The following is a 16,509-nucleotide window of genomic DNA, read 5'->3' as shown; positions in this document are numbered from 1 at the left end:
CAGAAATGTTTTTCCTGATGTATCAACATGTATACGAATAGCAATCAGAATCGCTCCTTAGAGGTGTGCTTCCTTTGCTTCATATGACATGGTGTTGTTGCATTTGTTGAGATTCACACTGATAGCCACTGCTTTGGGACACATTCAGAAGTGTTCTTGCCGCAAGCAGTCAGAAATAGAATCTGACGTGGATCGGCAGATTTTCTGAAAAATAGAGCATCAAAATGCTCAACACAGTTGCTGGATAGTGGCATTTCAAATGTATTAACAACTCTTGTGTTTTATCTGGGTTTACCCACAAACGGACCTTGATCCAAAGGTACTTGGTATTACCTGCCACTTCTTGCTTTACAGTGGATATTTAGTAACTTTTCAAACATGCATGAATATATCCCTAACACGTCACGATAGCAGTTGCAATATCATTTTTTCTTTCAAAAAAGTTCTACTTTTATTTTTTAAATACTGTCCTTGAGCTCCAGTCAAGTGGATTTGGCGGTGTTTTTTTTTTTTCTAGGAGTACTTATATGCTACCATTTCTTGCTATGAGAGAAAAAATATTCTCTTTTGTCTGGGATAAGCACGATTTTAGGTTTCGGATCACTTGAAGGCCTATTTGAAACCAAGGAGACATGGGTGATGGATTTCCGTGATGGCTTCTGTGCTCCAGTGGCGCAATCGGTCAGCGCGCGGTACTTATATGGCAGTATCTGTTGAGCAATGCCGAGGTTGTGAGTTCGAGCCTCACCTGGAGCATGCAGTTTCTTGCTTTTTGCCTTTATTCATGGAAAATGTAATCTGCACTTGCACCCTATGGCCTGAGAACTTTACAACAGGGCAATAAGCGCCCAAAGAAACTCAAGGTTCTTTCCTCAAGGGTGCTTGAATGAGCTGTCTTTCTGTTACACTGACCACATTCTTTAAATTGTGGACCAGAACAGATAAAGAAAATGTGCGCCTTCTACTTGATGAAAAGAGGTGTGGAGAGCTGCGACATGGCTTTTCTCTTTCAGAAAACTCATTCTTCTGACTTTGTAGCTCAAACCGCTTGCAATTCTGTAGCAAGTTTACAAGGGAAAATAAAAACAAAGATTTTGCCACCCTTACCTTGTAAAGTAAGAGAACGGATGCCTTCTGAAAGAAAAAAAAAGTCTTTGCTGTCATCTAGCGAAAGCCCCAGTGGCCTAATGGATAAGGCACTGGCCTCCTAAGCCAGGGATTGTGGGTTCGAGTCCCATCTGGGGTGTTTGAGATCTTGCTTGACTCTTTCAAGTCACATCTAAAGCAAGGCTTTAGAATAAAACCTTTAGGACTTCCCTTTCCTGTTGCCTTAATTAATATGCGTGCCTTCTCCTAGTAGAACTCAGATTAGTTCAGCAGCATGCTATCAACTGAATGGAAACTTCTGCAAGATGGCTACAAGTCCTCTTGTCCAAAACCAAATCTCCTGCAATGTTTCTGCCAAACAATATGTTCAACTCCCCACAAAGGAAACGCTGCTTTTATTAGGAAAGAGCTTTGCATTTTCTCCGACATTCTCCAGACATCCCATTGTGGCATGCAAATCCGGTGGCCTAAAATCTTCAAGCAAAAAAGCCACCCTGACAAGTATCGTTGGTAAGCTTAATTTGCAGGAAGGCATTTTATGTCCTTGTTGTGCCAGTTTCAGAAATGTTTTTCCTGATGTATCAACATGTATACGAATAGCAATCAGAATCGCTCCTTAGAGGTGTGCTTCCTTTGCTTCATATGACATGGTGTTGTTGCATTTGTTGAGATTCACACTGATAGCCACTGCTTTGGGACACATTCAGAAGTCTTCTTGCCGCAAGCAGTCAGAAATAGAATCTGACGTGGATCGGCAGATTTTCTGAAAAATAGAGCATCAAAATGCTCAACACAGTTGCTGGATAGTGGCATTTCAAATGTATTAACAATAGTGATGGCCGAACGGTTCGCCCGGCGGTCGTTTCGCGGCGAATTTCCGACATTCGCGGTCCGCACGTTCGAACGCCTTTTTCCGTCGTTCGCCGCGGCGGACTTACGTGTTTAATGTATACAAGAACTTTAACCTTTGGTGACACGTTTATCATGTGATACAGGACAGCCAATTGAGACATGACAGCACATGGACACTTGTACATTCCCCCTAACCTATAAATACACCCGATCCGGTGGCCATTTTACATTCTTTCTTCTGTTAAGATAGGGACAGGTTCCTGTGTGGAGTAGGGAGAGATAAACCACTAGCTATTTGGTACACAAAAGTTCTTTTCAGGACTGGTATAGGTGTTAGGTGTTGATAGGTTTGCTGTGCTGCTGATTCTTGCAGCAGCCTGAGTGTCTTTTGTTAGTTTAGAGAAAGGGAAAGGACGGTGTATGCTACAGGGACAGCCAGATTAGTCTTTCATCATCATCATCATCATCATCATCATTAGCTGTTACTATCAAGGTCCACAAAAGAGCTGTTCCAGTAACCACTAATCGTTCTCTTTTTTTGCCAATTTGTATAGGGACAGGAAGGAAGCAGTGTTGTCAGGCAGTGAGGGTAATTTTAAAGACTTGCTGTTATTATTAGTTCCACAAAGGTTCTTTTCAGGACTGGTATCAGTGGTACAGTAATAGGCTTGTACATGTATAATATTCTTTCTTCCAAATATAGAAAGGATATTATACTTGACTGCTGCCCTTCTGCTGCAGTCTGCTAAACATTCACAACTCACTTGTTCCACAAAAGTTCTTATAAGGACTGGTAACTTGGTATAGGGTGCTACGGTACATAGGCTTGAGTGCGGTACAGTCTGCTGTTCTGTAAGGACCGCTATCGGTCCACAATAGATAGGGTTGACGTGCACCACTGCTGACCGCTGCCCTATACTGCAGCAGTCCTTCAGCGGTATAGGGACTGACGTACAGTCTGCTAATCACTAACACACAACCTGCTTGTTCCACAAAAGTTCTTATAAGGACTGGTAACTTGGTATAGGGTGCTACGGTACATAGGCTTGAGTGCGGTACAGTCTGCTGTTCTGTAAGGACCGCTATCGGTCCACAATAGATAGGGTTGACGTGCACCACTGCTGACCGCTGCCCTATACTGCAGCAGTCCTTCAGCGGTATAGGGACTGACGTACAGTCTGCTAAACACTAATACACAACCTGCTTGGTCCACAAAAGTTCTTATAAGGACTGGTAACTTGGTATAGGGTGCTACGGTACATAGGCTTGAGTGCGGTACAGTCTGCTGTTCTGTAAGGACCGCTATCGGTCCACAATAGATAGGGTTGACGTGCACCACTGCTGACCGCTGCCCTATACTGCAGCAGTCCTTCAGCGGTATAGGGACTGACGTACAGTCTGCTAAACACTAATACACAACCTGCTTGGTCCACAAAAGTTCTTATAAGGACTGGTAACTTGGTATAGGGTGCTACGGTACATAGGCTTGAGTGCGGTACAGTCTGCTGTTCTGTAAGGACCGCTATCGGTCCACAATAGATAGGGTTGACGTGCACCACTGCTGACCGCTCACCTATACTGCAGCAGTCCTTCAGCGGTATAGGGACTGACGTACAGTCTGCTAATCACTAACACACAACCTGCTTGTTCCACAAAAGTTCTTATAAGGACTGGTAACTTGGTATAGGGTGCTACGGTACATAGGCTTGAGTGCGGTACAGTCTGCTGTTCTGTAAGGACCGCTATCGGTCCACAATAGATAGGGTTGACGTGCACCACTGCTGACCGCTGCCCTATACTGCAGCAGTCCTTCAGCGGTATAGGGACTGACGTACAGTCTGCTAATCACTAACACACAACCTGCTTGTTCCACAAAAGTTCTTATAAGGACTGGTAACTTGGTATAGGGTGCTACGGTACATAGGCTTGAGTGCGGTACAGTCTGCTGTTCTGTAAGGACCGCTATCGGTCCACAATAGATAGGGTTGACGTGCACCACTGCTGACCGCTGCCCTATACTGCAGCAGTCCTTCAGCGGTATAGGGACTGACGTACAGTCTGCTAATCACTAACACACAACCTGCTTGTTCCACAAAAGTTCTTATAAGGACTGGTAACTTGGTATAGGGTGCTACGGTACATAGGCTTGAGTGCGGTACAGTCTGCTGTTCTGTAAGGACCGCTATCGGTCCACAATAGATAGGGTTGACGTGCACCACTGCTGACCGCTGCCCTATACTGCAGCAGTCCTTCAGCGGTATAGGGACTGACGTACAGTCTGCTAAACACTAATACACAACCTGCTTGGTCCACAAAAGTTCTTATAAGGACTGGTAACTTGGTATAGGGTGCTACGGTACATAGGCTTGAGTGCGGTACAGTCTGCTGTTCTGTAAGGACCGCTATCGGTCCACAATAGATAGGGTTGACGTGCACCACTGCTGACCGCTCACCTATACTGCAGCAGTCCTTCAGCGGTATAGGGACTGACGTACAGTCTGCTAATCACTAACACACAACCTGCTTGTTCCACAAAAGTTCTTATAAGGACTGGTAACTTGGTATAGGGTGCTACGGTACATAGGCTTGAGTGCGGTACAGTCTGCTGTTCTGTAAGGACCGCTATCGGTCCACAATAGATAGGGTTGACGTGCACCACTGCTGACCGCTGCCCTATACTGCAGCAGTCCTTCAGCGGTATAGGGACTGACGTACAGTCTGCTAAACACTAACACACAACCTGCTTGGTCCACAAAAGTTCTTATAAGGACTGGTAACTTGGTATAGGGTGCTACGGTACATAGGCTTGAGTGCGGTACAGTCTGCTGTTCTGTAAGGACCGCTATCGGTCCACAATAGATAGGGTTGACGTGCACCACTGCTGACCGCTCACCTATACTGCAGCAGTCCTTCAGCGGTATAGGGACTGACGTACAGTCTGCTAATCACTAACACACAACCTGCTTGTTCCACAAAAGTTCTTATAAGGACTGGTAACTTGGTATAGGGTGCTACGGTACATAGGCTTGAGTGCGGTACAGTCTGCTGTTCTGTAAGGACCGCTATCGGTCCACAATAGATAGGGTTGACGTGCACCACTGCTGACCGCTGCCCTATACTGCAGCAGTCCTTCAGCGGTATAGGGACTGACGTACAGTCTGCTAAACACTAATACACAACCTGCTTGGTCCACAAAAGTTCTTATAAGGACTGGTAACTTGGTATAGGGTGCTACGGTACATAGGCTTGAGTGCGGTACAGTCTGCTGTTCTGTAAGGACCGCTATCGGTCCACAATAGATAGGGTTGACGTGCACCACTGCTGACCGCTCACCTATACTGCAGCAGTCCTTCAGCGGTATAGGGACTGACGTACAGTCTGCTAATCACTAACACACAACCTGCTTGTTCCACAAAAGTTCTTATAAGGACTGGTAACTTGGTATAGGGTGCTACGGTACATAGGCTTGAGTGCGGTACAGTCTGCTGTTCTGTAAGGACCGCTATCGGTCCACAATAGATAGGGTTGACGTGCACCACTGCTGACTGCTGCCCTATACTGCAGCAGTCCTTCAGCGGTATAGGGACTGACGTACAGTCTGCTAATCACTAACACACAACCTGCTTGTTCCACAAAAGTTCTTATAAGGACTGGTAACTTGGTATAGGGTGCTACGGTACATAGGCTTGAGTGCGGTACAGTCTGCTGTTCTGTAAGGACCGCTATCGGTCCACAATAGATAGGGTTGACGTGCACCACTGCTGACCGCTGCCCTATACTGCAGCAGTCCTTCAGCGGTATAGGGACTGACGTACAGTCTGCTAAACACTAATACACAACCTGCTTGGTCCACAAAAGTTCTTATAAGGACTGGTAACTTGGTATAGGGTGCTACGGTACATAGGCTTGAGTGCGGTACAGTCTGCTGTTCTGTAAGGACCGCTATAGGTCCACAATAGATAGGGTTGACGTGCACCACTGCTGACCGCTCACCTATACTGCAGCAGTCCTTCAGCGGTATAGGGACTAAGAGTTTTGTCACAGGGTCATTTAAAAAATGACATGCAGAGGAAGAGGCAGGCCCTTCCGCAGGGGTGGTAGGGGTAGGGCAGGAGCAACAGGCTTGAGCCAAAGTGGGAAGTTGCAGAAGGTGCGTTCAATTACTTTAAAGGATGCACCAGACTTGGTTGAGTGGCTCGCTCAGCCTTACTCTTCTGCACCCTCCTCATCCTCTCGATCTGCACCCTCTTCTTCACTCTCTGCTATGTGCACCCCCAAAGACACTACCACCAACAACACGACCACCACCACCACCACCACATACCTTCCGCTTGAGTCACTGGAATTATTTTCCGATCCATATCAAGAGGACATTTCTGATGCGCAGCCACTCTTGGTATTGGATCAGGAAGAGGAGGTAGCAACAAGCGCTACTCAGCAGTCTGACGCCAGTACCCAGATCAGCCCAAGGAGGAGGTTGGTCCCCGGTGTTGCTGCCTACTCCGAGATCTCTACTTATAGCGGTGGGGAAGGTGACGTTGATGATGACGTGTCTAGTGATGTCACGTGGGTGCCCACAAGAGAGGAAGAGGAGGGGAGTTCAGAGGGAGATATGGACCAGCAGATAGGGAGGAGAAGCAGCAATGACTTACATTGCACAGCAGGGACAAAGCAGACTGCAAATGTATCAGGAGCGAGTCATCGACCATGTACGGTCACATCTGGCGCTCCCAGGACACCGGCACATGGCTCCGCAGTGTGGGCTTTTTTTAACGTGTCCGCTGCTGACAATAGCGTTGCCATCTGCAATCTTTGCAGTCAACGCGTTAGTCGCGGTAAGCCCAATACTCACCTAGGGACGACCGCCTTAAGAAGGCACATGAGCAGCCATCACCGAGCCCAGTGGGAGCAACGGAACACACAAAGCCACACTGCAGGCTCTCACCGTCCAGCCTCGTCTTCTACTTCTCCTTCTCCTCTCTCCTCACAATTGTCCTCCACTCCACCTTCCATCACGCCAAGCTCACATTTTTCTGCAAAAAGGCAGGCTTCCGTGGGCCTAATGTTTGAGCGTAAAAAAATGATGATGCCGGATAACCCTCTTGCCCAACGGTTGGCGGCTGGCTTGTCAGAACTCATAGCCCGCCAACTACTGCCATATAAACTGGTGGACTCGGAGGCCTTTCGCAAATTTGTGGCCATTGGAACACCACAATGGAAGGTCCCAGGAAGGAAGTATTTCTCAGAGAAGGGCATCCCAGAGCTATATGGCCATGTTCAGCGGCAAGTGAATGTATCTCTGGCACACAGTGTCGGTGCCAAGATACATCTGACCACAGACACGTGGTCTAGCAAACACGGGCAGGGAAGGTATATCAGTTTTACTGCCCACTGGGTGAACCTTCTGACGGCCGTCAAGCATGTAACCCGTGGCACCCGTGTAGATTTGGTTTTACCGCCACGGATTGCATGCAGGCCTGACTCTTCTTCTCCTCCTCCTACTCCATCCTCCTCCCTCTCCTCCTCAGCTGCCTCCTCCTTTTCCGCTGCTAGCGTCTCTTCCACTGCACCGCCCAAGCTCCCCAGAACCTATTCCACATGCCAGGTGAGACGTTGCCATGCCGTGCTGCGTCTGTTGTGCCTGGAAGCAAAGAGCCACACTGGCCCGGCACTCCTTTCAGCTTTGCGTTCACAGGCAGATGAGTGGCTAACACCGCTCAATTTGACAGTTGGTAAAGTGGTGTGTGACAACGGTGCCAATCTGCTTAGCGCATTGAAACAGGGCAAAATCACGCACGTGCCGTGCATGGCACACGTCTTAAACTTGGTCGTGCAGCGATTCCTTGTCAAATACCCTGGGGTCCAGGACATCTTGCGGCAGGCAAGGAAAATCTCGGCCCATTTCAGAAGATCTTACACGGCCATGGCTCGCCTTGCTGACATTCAGCGGCGACACCATCTGCCGGTCAGACGTCTTATTTGCGATTGCCCGACGCGATGGAACTCAACCTTCTATATGCTTGATAGGCTGCTCCAGCAGAAACGTGCAGTTAACGTCTACCTGTATGAACTCTGCGAAAGAAACGGTTCTGGGGAGCTGGGTTTTTTTTCACCGCGCCAGTGGCTGCTCATGCGCGACACATGCAGACTTCTGCGGCCATTTGAGGAGATCACCAAACTGGTCAGTCGCAGCCATGGCGCCATCAGTGACATGGTACCTTATGCCTTCTTTCTGGAGCGTGCATTGCGTCGTGTCATTGATCAGGCTGTGGAGGAGCAGGAGCGGGAAGATGAGGAAGTCGCAATGCTGGATGAATTCCCAGGGGGGGCTACTCTATCTGAGACAAGTCAACAACAGGAGTCTGATGAGGAGTCAGAGGAGGATGGTGCCGGGGCGGATGAGCAGGAGCAAGAAGAGCATGCTTTAAACCTTTCTGGGATCCCTGTTGTGCGAGGATGGGGAGAGGAGAATGAAGAGGACGACATTATCCTGGATGATGAGCAGGAGCCAGGCCACCACACCGCTTCCACTTTAGTGCAAATGGGGGCCTTCATGCTCCAGTGTTTTAATAGGGACCCCCGTATAAAAAGCATGAGGGTCAAGGACCAGTACTGGGTGGCAACGTACTTAGACCCCCGGTACAAACACAAAATGGCGGAAATGTTACCGCCGTCGCAGAGGGCTGTCAGAATGCAGCACTTCCAGGCCTTGCTTCGAGAAATGCTGCATTCTGCTTTTGCGTGCGCTGGCAGAGGAGCAATTCCCACTCCCAGAGAAGGATTTGCGGGTACCAATCCAACAGCGCCTGCAAGAAGAGGCCGGTTTGAAGATGTGTTGGTGACTTCGGATATGAGGTCATTCTTTCAGCCGACCCATCGACAGGTGTCATCCGGATCCAGCATCAGGGAACGCCTAGACCGTCAGGTGTCCGACTACATTGGGTTAACGGCCGATGTGGACGCTCTGAGGAGTGATGAACCCCTAGACTACTGGGTGGGCAGGCTTGACCTCTGGCCAGAGCTTGCCCAATTTGCAATCGAACTGTTGGCTTGCCCCTCATCCAGTGTCCTGTCCGAAAGGACGTTCAGCGCAGCAGGGGGGATTGTGACCGATAAGCGTACTCGCCTAGCTCACCACAGTGTTAACTACCTCACATTTCTAAAAATGAATGAGGCATGGATCTCGGAGGAATTCAACACATGTGACCAGTAGACCATGTATATGTCTATAAACTATTTTTTTAATCAAGCACACAGACCTTCTTAATTCATTTGGCTCACTTCCTTGACCCAAAAAAGCACACCGTACTATATGCCCCTACCCTCCTCTTTGAAGAGGTTGAGCGGTGTCATATTTCTACTGGGGCTGCTTATGATATCCCTGTGCTGTGCTGACTTCCTCCTGGGGGTTCTTATTATGAAGGGATCACACTATCCCTGTGCTGTGCTGACTTCCTCCTGGGGGTTCTTATTATGAGGGGATCACACCATCCCTGTGCTGTGCTGACTTCCTCCTGGGGCTGCTTACGGTGCTGCTGTCAGTGCTGTATGTCACGGTGCTGCTGTCAGCGCTGTATGTCACGGTGCTGCTGTCAGCGCTGTATGTCACGGTGCTGCTGTCAGCGCTGTATGTCACGGTGCTGCTGTCAGCGCTGTATGTCACGGTGCTGCTGTCAGCGCTGTATGTCACGGTGCTGCTGTCAGCGCTGTATGTCACGGTGCTGCTGTCAGCGCTGTATGTCACGGTGCTGCTGTCAGCGCTGTATGTCACGGTGCTGCTGTCAGCGCTGTATGTCACGGTGCTGCTGTCAGTGCTCTGTATTACGGTGCTGCTGTCAGATGCCTCTATCACGGTGCATGTGTCATTCCGGTATGTCACGCTGCTGGTGATCATCTCCTGCACCCTCTTCTTTGCCTACCCTGGTCCCTGACCTTCCCTCTCCTCCATTGCCTTCATTAGCTCCATAGTCCTGAATTGTTAGAACAATTTCCCAAATAAAATAAAAATGCTTGTAGTTATCGATCCCAAATTCACCTCATACATGTATTATGTCATTGTCCAGATGGTGGGACTACGTTTTACCCCCTAATAATTACCACGTGGCCGCAAATTCGACATGAAGGTTTGCAAAGTTCGCCTCCCATTGAAGTCAATGGGGCCCGCGGCGAACGGTCGGTTTCGCGAACGTTTGGGTCCGTTCGCATTTCGCGTTCGCGAAACGTCCCGTCGGAAGTTCGTCCATCACTAATTAACAACTCTTGTGTTTTATCTGGGTTTACCCACAAACGGACCTTGATCCAAAGGTACTTGGTATTACCTGCCACTTCTTGCTTTACAGTGGATATTTAGTAACTTTTCAAACATGCATGAATATATCCCTAACACGTCACGATAGCAGTTGCAATATCATTTTTTCTTTCAAAAAAGTTCTACTTTTATTTTTAGAATACTGTCCTTGAGCTCCAGTCAAGTGGATTTGGCGGTGTTTTTTTTTTTCTAGGAGTACTTATATGCTACCATTTCTTGCTATGAGAGAAAAAATATTCTCTTTTGTCTGGGATAAGCACGATTTTAGGTTTCGGATCACTTGAAGGCCTATTTGAAACCAAGGAGACATGGGTGATGGATTTCCGTGATGGCTTCTGTGCTCCAGTGGCGCAATCGGTCAGCGCGCGGTACTTATATGGCAGTATCTGTTGAGCAATGCCGAGGTTGTGAGTTCGAGCCTCACCTGGAGCATGCAGTTTCTTGCTTTTTGCCTTTATTCATGGAAAATGTAATCTGCACTTGCACCCTATGGCCTGAGAACTTTACAACAGGGCAATAAGCGCCCAAAGAAACTCAAGGTTCTTTCCTCAAGGGTGCTTGAATGAGCTGTCTTTCTGTTACACTGACCACATTCTTTAAATTGTGGACCAGAACAGATAAAGAAAATGTGCGCCTTCTACTTGATGAAAAGAGGTGTGGAGAGCTGCGACATGGCTTTTCTCTTTCAGAAAACTCATTCTTCTGACTTTGTAGCTCAAACCGCTTACAATTCTGTAGCAAGTTTACAAGGGAAAATAAAAACAAAGATTTTGCCACCCTTACCTTGTAAAGTAAGAGAACGGATGCCTTCTGAAAGAAAAAAAAAGTCTTTGCTGTCATCTAGCGAAAGCCCCAGTGGCCTAATGGATAAGGCACTGGCCTCCTAAGCCAGGGATTGTGGGTTCGAGTCCCATCTGGGGTGTTTGAGATCTTGCTTGACTCTTTCAAGTCACATCTAAAGCAAGGCTTTAGAATAAAACCTTTAGGACTTCCCTTTCCTGTTGCCTTAATTAATATGCGTGCCTTCTCCTAGTAGAACTCAGATTAGTTCAGCAGCATGCTATCAACTGAATGGAAACTTCTGCAAGATGGCTACAAGTCCTCTTGTCCAAAACCAAATCTCCTGCAATGTTTCTGCCAAACAATATGTTCAACTCCCCACAAAGGAAACGCTGCTTTTATTAGGAAAGAGCTTTGCATTTTCTCCGACATTCTCCAGACATCCCATTGTGGCATGCAAATCCGGTGGCCTAAAATCTTCAAGCAAAAAAGCCACCCTGACAAGTATCGTTGGTAAGCTTAATTTGCAGGAAGGCATTTTATGTCCTTGTTGTGCCAGTTTCAGAAATGTTTTTCCTGATGTATCAACATGTATACGAATAGCAATCAGAATCGCTCCTTAGAGGTGTGCTTCCTTTGCTTCATATGACATGGTGTTGTTGCATTTGTTGAGATTCACACTGATAGCCACTGCTTTGGGACACATTCAGAAGTCTTCTTGCCGCAAGCAGTCAGAAATAGAATCTGACGTGGATCGGCAGATTTTCTGAAAAATAGAGCATCAAAATGCTCAACACAGTTGCTGGATAGTGGCATTTCAAATGTATTAACAACTCTTGTGTTTTATCTGGGTTTACCCACAAACGGACCTTGATCCAAAGGTACTTGGTATTACCTGCCACTTCTTGCTTTACAGTGGATATTTAGTAACTTTTCAAACATGCATGAATATATCCCTAACACGTCACGATAGCAGTTGCAATATCATTTTTTCTTTCAAAAAAGTTCTACTTTTATTTTTAGAATACTGTCCTTGAGCTCCAGTCAAGTGGATTTGGCGGTGTTTTTTTTTTTCTAGGAGTACTTATATGCTACCATTTCTTGCTATGAGAGAAAAAATATTCTCTTTTGTCTGGGATAAGCACGATTTTAGGTTTCGGATCACTTGAAGGCCTATTTGAAACCAAGGAGACATGGGTGATGGATTTCCGTGATGGCTTCTGTGCTCCAGTGGCGCAATCGGTCAGCGCGCGGTACTTATATGGCAGTATCTGTTGAGCAATGCCGAGGTTGTGAGTTCGAGCCTCACCTGGAGCATGCAGTTTCTTGCTTTTTGCCTTTATTCATGGAAAATGTAATCTGCACTTGCACCCTATGGCCTGAGAACTTTACAACAGGGCAATAAGCGCCCAAAGAAACTCAAGGTTCTTTCCTCAAGGGTGCTTGAATGAGCTGTCTTTCTGTTACACTGACCACATTCTTTAAATTGTGGACCAGAACAGATAAAGAAAATGTGCGCCTTCTACTTGATGAAAAGAGGTGTGGAGAGCTGCGACATGGCTTTTCTCTTTCAGAAAACTCATTCTTCTGACTTTGTAGCTCAAACCGCTTGCAATTCTGTAGCAAGTTTACAAGGGAAAATAAAAACAAAGATTTTGCCACCCTTACCTTGTAAAGTAAGAGAACGGATGCCTTCTGAAAGAAAAAAAAAGTCTTTGCTGTCATCTAGCGAAAGCCCCAGTGGCCTAATGGATAAGGCACTGGCCTCCTAAGCCAGGGATTGTGGGTTCGAGTCCCATCTGGGGTGTTTGAGATCTTGCTTGACTCTTTCAAGTCACATCTAAAGCAAGGCTTTAGAATAAAACCTTTAGGACTTCCCTTTCCTGTTGCCTTAATTAATATGCGTGCCTTCTCCTAGTAGAACTCAGATTAGTTCAGCAGCATGCTATCAACTGAATGGAAACTTCTGCAAGATGGCTACAAGTCCTCTTGTCCAAAACCAAATCTCCTGCAATGTTTCTGCCAAACAATATGTTCAACTCCCCACAAAGGAAACGCTGCTTTTATTAGGAAAGAGCTTTGCATTTTCTCCGACATTCTCCAGACATCCCATTGTGGCATGCAAATCCGGTGGCCTAAAATCTTCAAGCAAAAAAGCCACCCTGACAAGTATCGTTGGTAAGCTTAATTTGCAGGAAGGCATTTTATGTCCTTGTTGTGCCAGTTTCAGAAATGTTTTTCCTGATGTATCAACATGTATACGAATAGCAATCAGAATCGCTCCTTAGAGGTGTGCTTCCTTTGCTTCATATGACATGGTGTTGTTGCATTTGTTGAGATTCACACTGATAGCCACTGCTTTGGGACACATTCAGAAGTCTTCTTGCCGCAAGTAGTGATGGACGAACTTCCGACGGGACGTTTCGCGAAAGCGAAATGCGAACGGACCCAAACGTTCGCGAAACCGAACGTTCGCCGCGGGCCCCATTGACTTCAATGGGAGGCGAACTTTGCAAACCTTCATGTCGAATTTGCGGCCACGTGGTAATTATTAGGGGGTAAAACGTAGTCCCACCATCTGGACAATGACATAATACATGTATGAGGTGAATTTGGGATCGATAACTACAAGCATTTTTATTTTATTTGGGAAATTGTTCTAACAATTCAGGACTATGGAGCTAATGAAGGCAATGGAGGAGAGGGAAGGTCAGGGACCAGGGTAGGCAAAGAAGAGGGTGCAGGAGATGATCACCAGCAGCGTGACATACCGGAATGACACATGCACCGTGATAGAGGCATCTGACAGCAGCACCGTAATACAGAGCACTGACAGCAGCACCGTGACATACAGCGCTGACAGCAGCACCGTGACATACAGCGCTGACAGCAGCACCGTGACATACAGCACTGACAGCAGCACCGTAAGCAGCCCCAGGAGGAAGTCAGCACAGCACAGGGATGGTGTGATCCCCTCATAATAAGAACCCCCAGGAGGAAGTCAGCACAGCACAGGGATAGTGTGATCCCTTCATAATAAGAACCCCCAGGAGGAAGTCAGCACAGCACAGGGATATCATAAGCAGCCCCAGTAGAAATATGACACCGCTCAACCTCTTCAAAGAGGAGGGTAGGGGCATATAGTACGGTGTGCTTTTTTGGGTCAAGGAAGTGAGCAGACTGTACGTCAGTCCCTATACCGCTGAAGGACTGCTGCAGTATAGGGCAGCGGTCAGCAGTGGTGCACGTCAACCCTATCTATTGTGGACCGATAGCGGTCCTTACAGAACAGCAGACTGTACCGCACTCAAGCCTATGTACCGTAGCACCCTATACCAAGTTACCAGTCCTTATAAGAACTTTTGTGGAACAAGTGAGTTGTGAATGTTTAGCAGACTGCAGCAGAAGGGCAGCAGTCAAGTATAATATCCTTTCTATATTTGGAAGAAAGAATATTATACATGTACAAGCCTATTACTGTACCACTGATACCAGTCCTGAAAAGAACCTTTGTGGAACTAATAATAACAGCAAGTCTTTAAAATTACCCTCACTGCCTGACAACACTGCTTCCTTCCTGTCCCTATACAAATTGGCAAAAAAAGAGAACGATTAGTGGTTACTGGAACAGCTCTTTTGTGGACCTTGATAGTAACAGCTAATGATGATGATGATGATGATGATGATGAAAGACTAATCTGGCTGTCCCTGTAGCATACACCGTCCTTTCCCTTTCTCTAAACTAACAAAAGACACTCAGGCTGCTGCAAGAATCAGCAGCACAGCAAACCTATCAACACCTAACACCTATACCAGTCCTGAAAAGAACTTTTGTGTACCAAATAGCTAGTGGTTTATCTCTCCCTACTCCACACAGGAACCTGTCCCTATCGTAACAGAAGAAAGAATGTAAAATGGCCACCGGATCGGGTGTATTTATAGGTTAGGGGGAATGTCCAAGTGTCCATGTGCTGTCATGTCTCAATTGGCTGTCCTGTATCACATGATAAACGTGTCACCAAAGGTTAAAGTTCTTGTATACATTAAACACGTAAGTCCGCCGCGGCGAACGACGGAAAAAGGCGTTCGAACGTGCGGACCGCGAATGTCGGAAATTCGCCGCGAAACGACCGCCGGGCGAAACGTTCGTCCATCACTAGCCGCAAGCAGTCAGAAATAGAATCTGACGTGGATCGGCAGATTTTCTGAAAAATAGAGCATCAAAATGCTCAACACAGTTGCTGGATAGTGGCATTTCAAATGTATTAACAACTCTTGTGTTTTATCTGGGTTTACCCACAAACGGACCTTGATCCAAAGGTACTTGGTATTACCTGCCACTTCTTGCTTTACAGTGGATATTTAGTAACTTTTCAAACATGCATGAATATATCCCTAACACGTCACGATAGCAGTTGCAATATCATTTTTTCTTTCAAAAAAGTTCTACTTTTATTTTTTAAATACTGTCCTTGAGCTCCAGTCAAGTGGATTTGGCGGTGTTTTTTTTTTTCTAGGAGTACTTATATGCTACCATTTCTTGCTATGAGAGAAAAAATATTCTCTTTTGTCTGGGATAAGCACGATTTTAGGTTTCGGATCACTTGAAGGCCTATTTGAAACCAAGGAGACATGGGTGATGGATTTCCGTGATGGCTTCTGTGCTCCAGTGGCGCAATCGGTCAGCGCGCGGTACTTATATGGCAGTATCTGTTGAGCAATGCCGAGGTTGTGAGTTCGAGCCTCACCTGGAGCATGCAGTTTCTTGCTTTTTGCCTTTATTCATGGAAAATGTAATCTGCACTTGCACCCTATGGCCTGAGAACTTTACAACAGGGCAATAAGCGCCCAAAGAAACTCAAGGTTCTTTCCTCAAGGGTGCTTGAATGAGCTGTCTTTCTGTTACACTGACCACATTCTTTAAATTGTGGACCAGAACAGATAAAGAAAATGTGCGCCTTCTACTTGATGAAAAGAGGTGTGGAGAGCTGCGACATGGCTTTTCTCTTTCAGAAAACTCATTCTTCTGACTTTGTAGCTCAAACCGCTTGCAATTCTGTAGCAAGTTTACAAGGGAAAATAAAAACAAAGATTTTGCCACCCTTACCTTGTAAAGTAAGAGAACGGATGCCTTCTGAAAGAAAAAAAAGTCTTTGCTGTCATCTAGCGAAAGCCCCAGTGGCCTAATGGATAAGGCACTGGCCTCCTAAGCCAGGGATTGTGGGTTCGAGTCCCATCTGGGGTGTTTGAGATCTTGCTTGACTCTTTCAAGTCACATCTAAAGCAAGGCTTTAGAATAAAACCTTTAGGACTTCCCTTTCCTGTTGCCTTAATTAATATGCATGCCTTCTCCTAGTAGAACTCAGATTAGTTCAGCAGCATGCTATCAACTGAATGGAAACTTCTGCAAGATGCACTTAGGATGCACTTGCACCCTATGGCCTGAGAACTTTACAACAGGG

General features: G+C 46.7%; 8 non-coding genes across 8 annotated transcripts; all 8 read left to right on the top strand.

Annotated features, from left to right (window-relative positions):
- The first annotated feature begins 663 nt into the window (after positions 1-663).
- On the top strand, positions 664-756 carry TRNAI-UAU (transfer RNA isoleucine (anticodon UAU)). Its single transcript is given in 2 exon segments — positions 664-701; positions 721-756. It is a non-coding gene; the product is annotated as a tRNA-Ile (tRNA).
- A 417-nt stretch (positions 757-1,173) lies between these two features.
- TRNAR-CCU (transfer RNA arginine (anticodon CCU)) lies at positions 1,174-1,246 on the top strand. Its single transcript has one exon. It is a non-coding gene; the product is annotated as a tRNA-Arg (tRNA).
- Positions 1,247-10,606: 9,360 nt separating this feature from the next.
- Positions 10,607-10,699, top strand: TRNAI-UAU (transfer RNA isoleucine (anticodon UAU)). Its single transcript is given in 2 exon segments — positions 10,607-10,644; positions 10,664-10,699. It is a non-coding gene; the product is annotated as a tRNA-Ile (tRNA).
- A 417-nt stretch (positions 10,700-11,116) lies between these two features.
- On the top strand, positions 11,117-11,189 carry TRNAR-CCU (transfer RNA arginine (anticodon CCU)). Its single transcript has one exon. It is a non-coding gene; the product is annotated as a tRNA-Arg (tRNA).
- A 1,082-nt stretch (positions 11,190-12,271) lies between these two features.
- On the top strand, positions 12,272-12,364 carry TRNAI-UAU (transfer RNA isoleucine (anticodon UAU)). The gene is given in 2 exon segments: positions 12,272-12,309; positions 12,329-12,364. It is a non-coding gene; the product is annotated as a tRNA-Ile (tRNA).
- Positions 12,365-12,781: 417 nt separating this feature from the next.
- TRNAR-CCU (transfer RNA arginine (anticodon CCU)) lies at positions 12,782-12,854 on the top strand. Its single transcript has one exon. It is a non-coding gene; the product is annotated as a tRNA-Arg (tRNA).
- Positions 12,855-15,710: 2,856 nt separating this feature from the next.
- On the top strand, positions 15,711-15,803 carry TRNAI-UAU (transfer RNA isoleucine (anticodon UAU)). Its single transcript is given in 2 exon segments — positions 15,711-15,748; positions 15,768-15,803. It is a non-coding gene; the product is annotated as a tRNA-Ile (tRNA).
- Positions 15,804-16,219: 416 nt separating this feature from the next.
- On the top strand, positions 16,220-16,292 carry TRNAR-CCU (transfer RNA arginine (anticodon CCU)). The gene has a single exon. It is a non-coding gene; the product is annotated as a tRNA-Arg (tRNA).
- Positions 16,293-16,509: the final 217 nt, after the last annotated feature.

Source organism: Lithobates pipiens, unplaced genomic scaffold, assembly GCF_037356315.1.
Source record: "Lithobates pipiens isolate NorthernLeopardFrog02 unplaced genomic scaffold, aLitPip1_a1.2 Scaffold_8, whole genome shotgun sequence".
In the NCBI taxonomy this organism is placed as follows: Eukaryota; Metazoa; Chordata; class Amphibia; order Anura; family Ranidae; genus Lithobates; species Lithobates pipiens.
The sequence above is the reverse complement of the archived record's forward strand: the minus strand, read 5'-3'. Positions and strand labels throughout refer to the sequence as shown.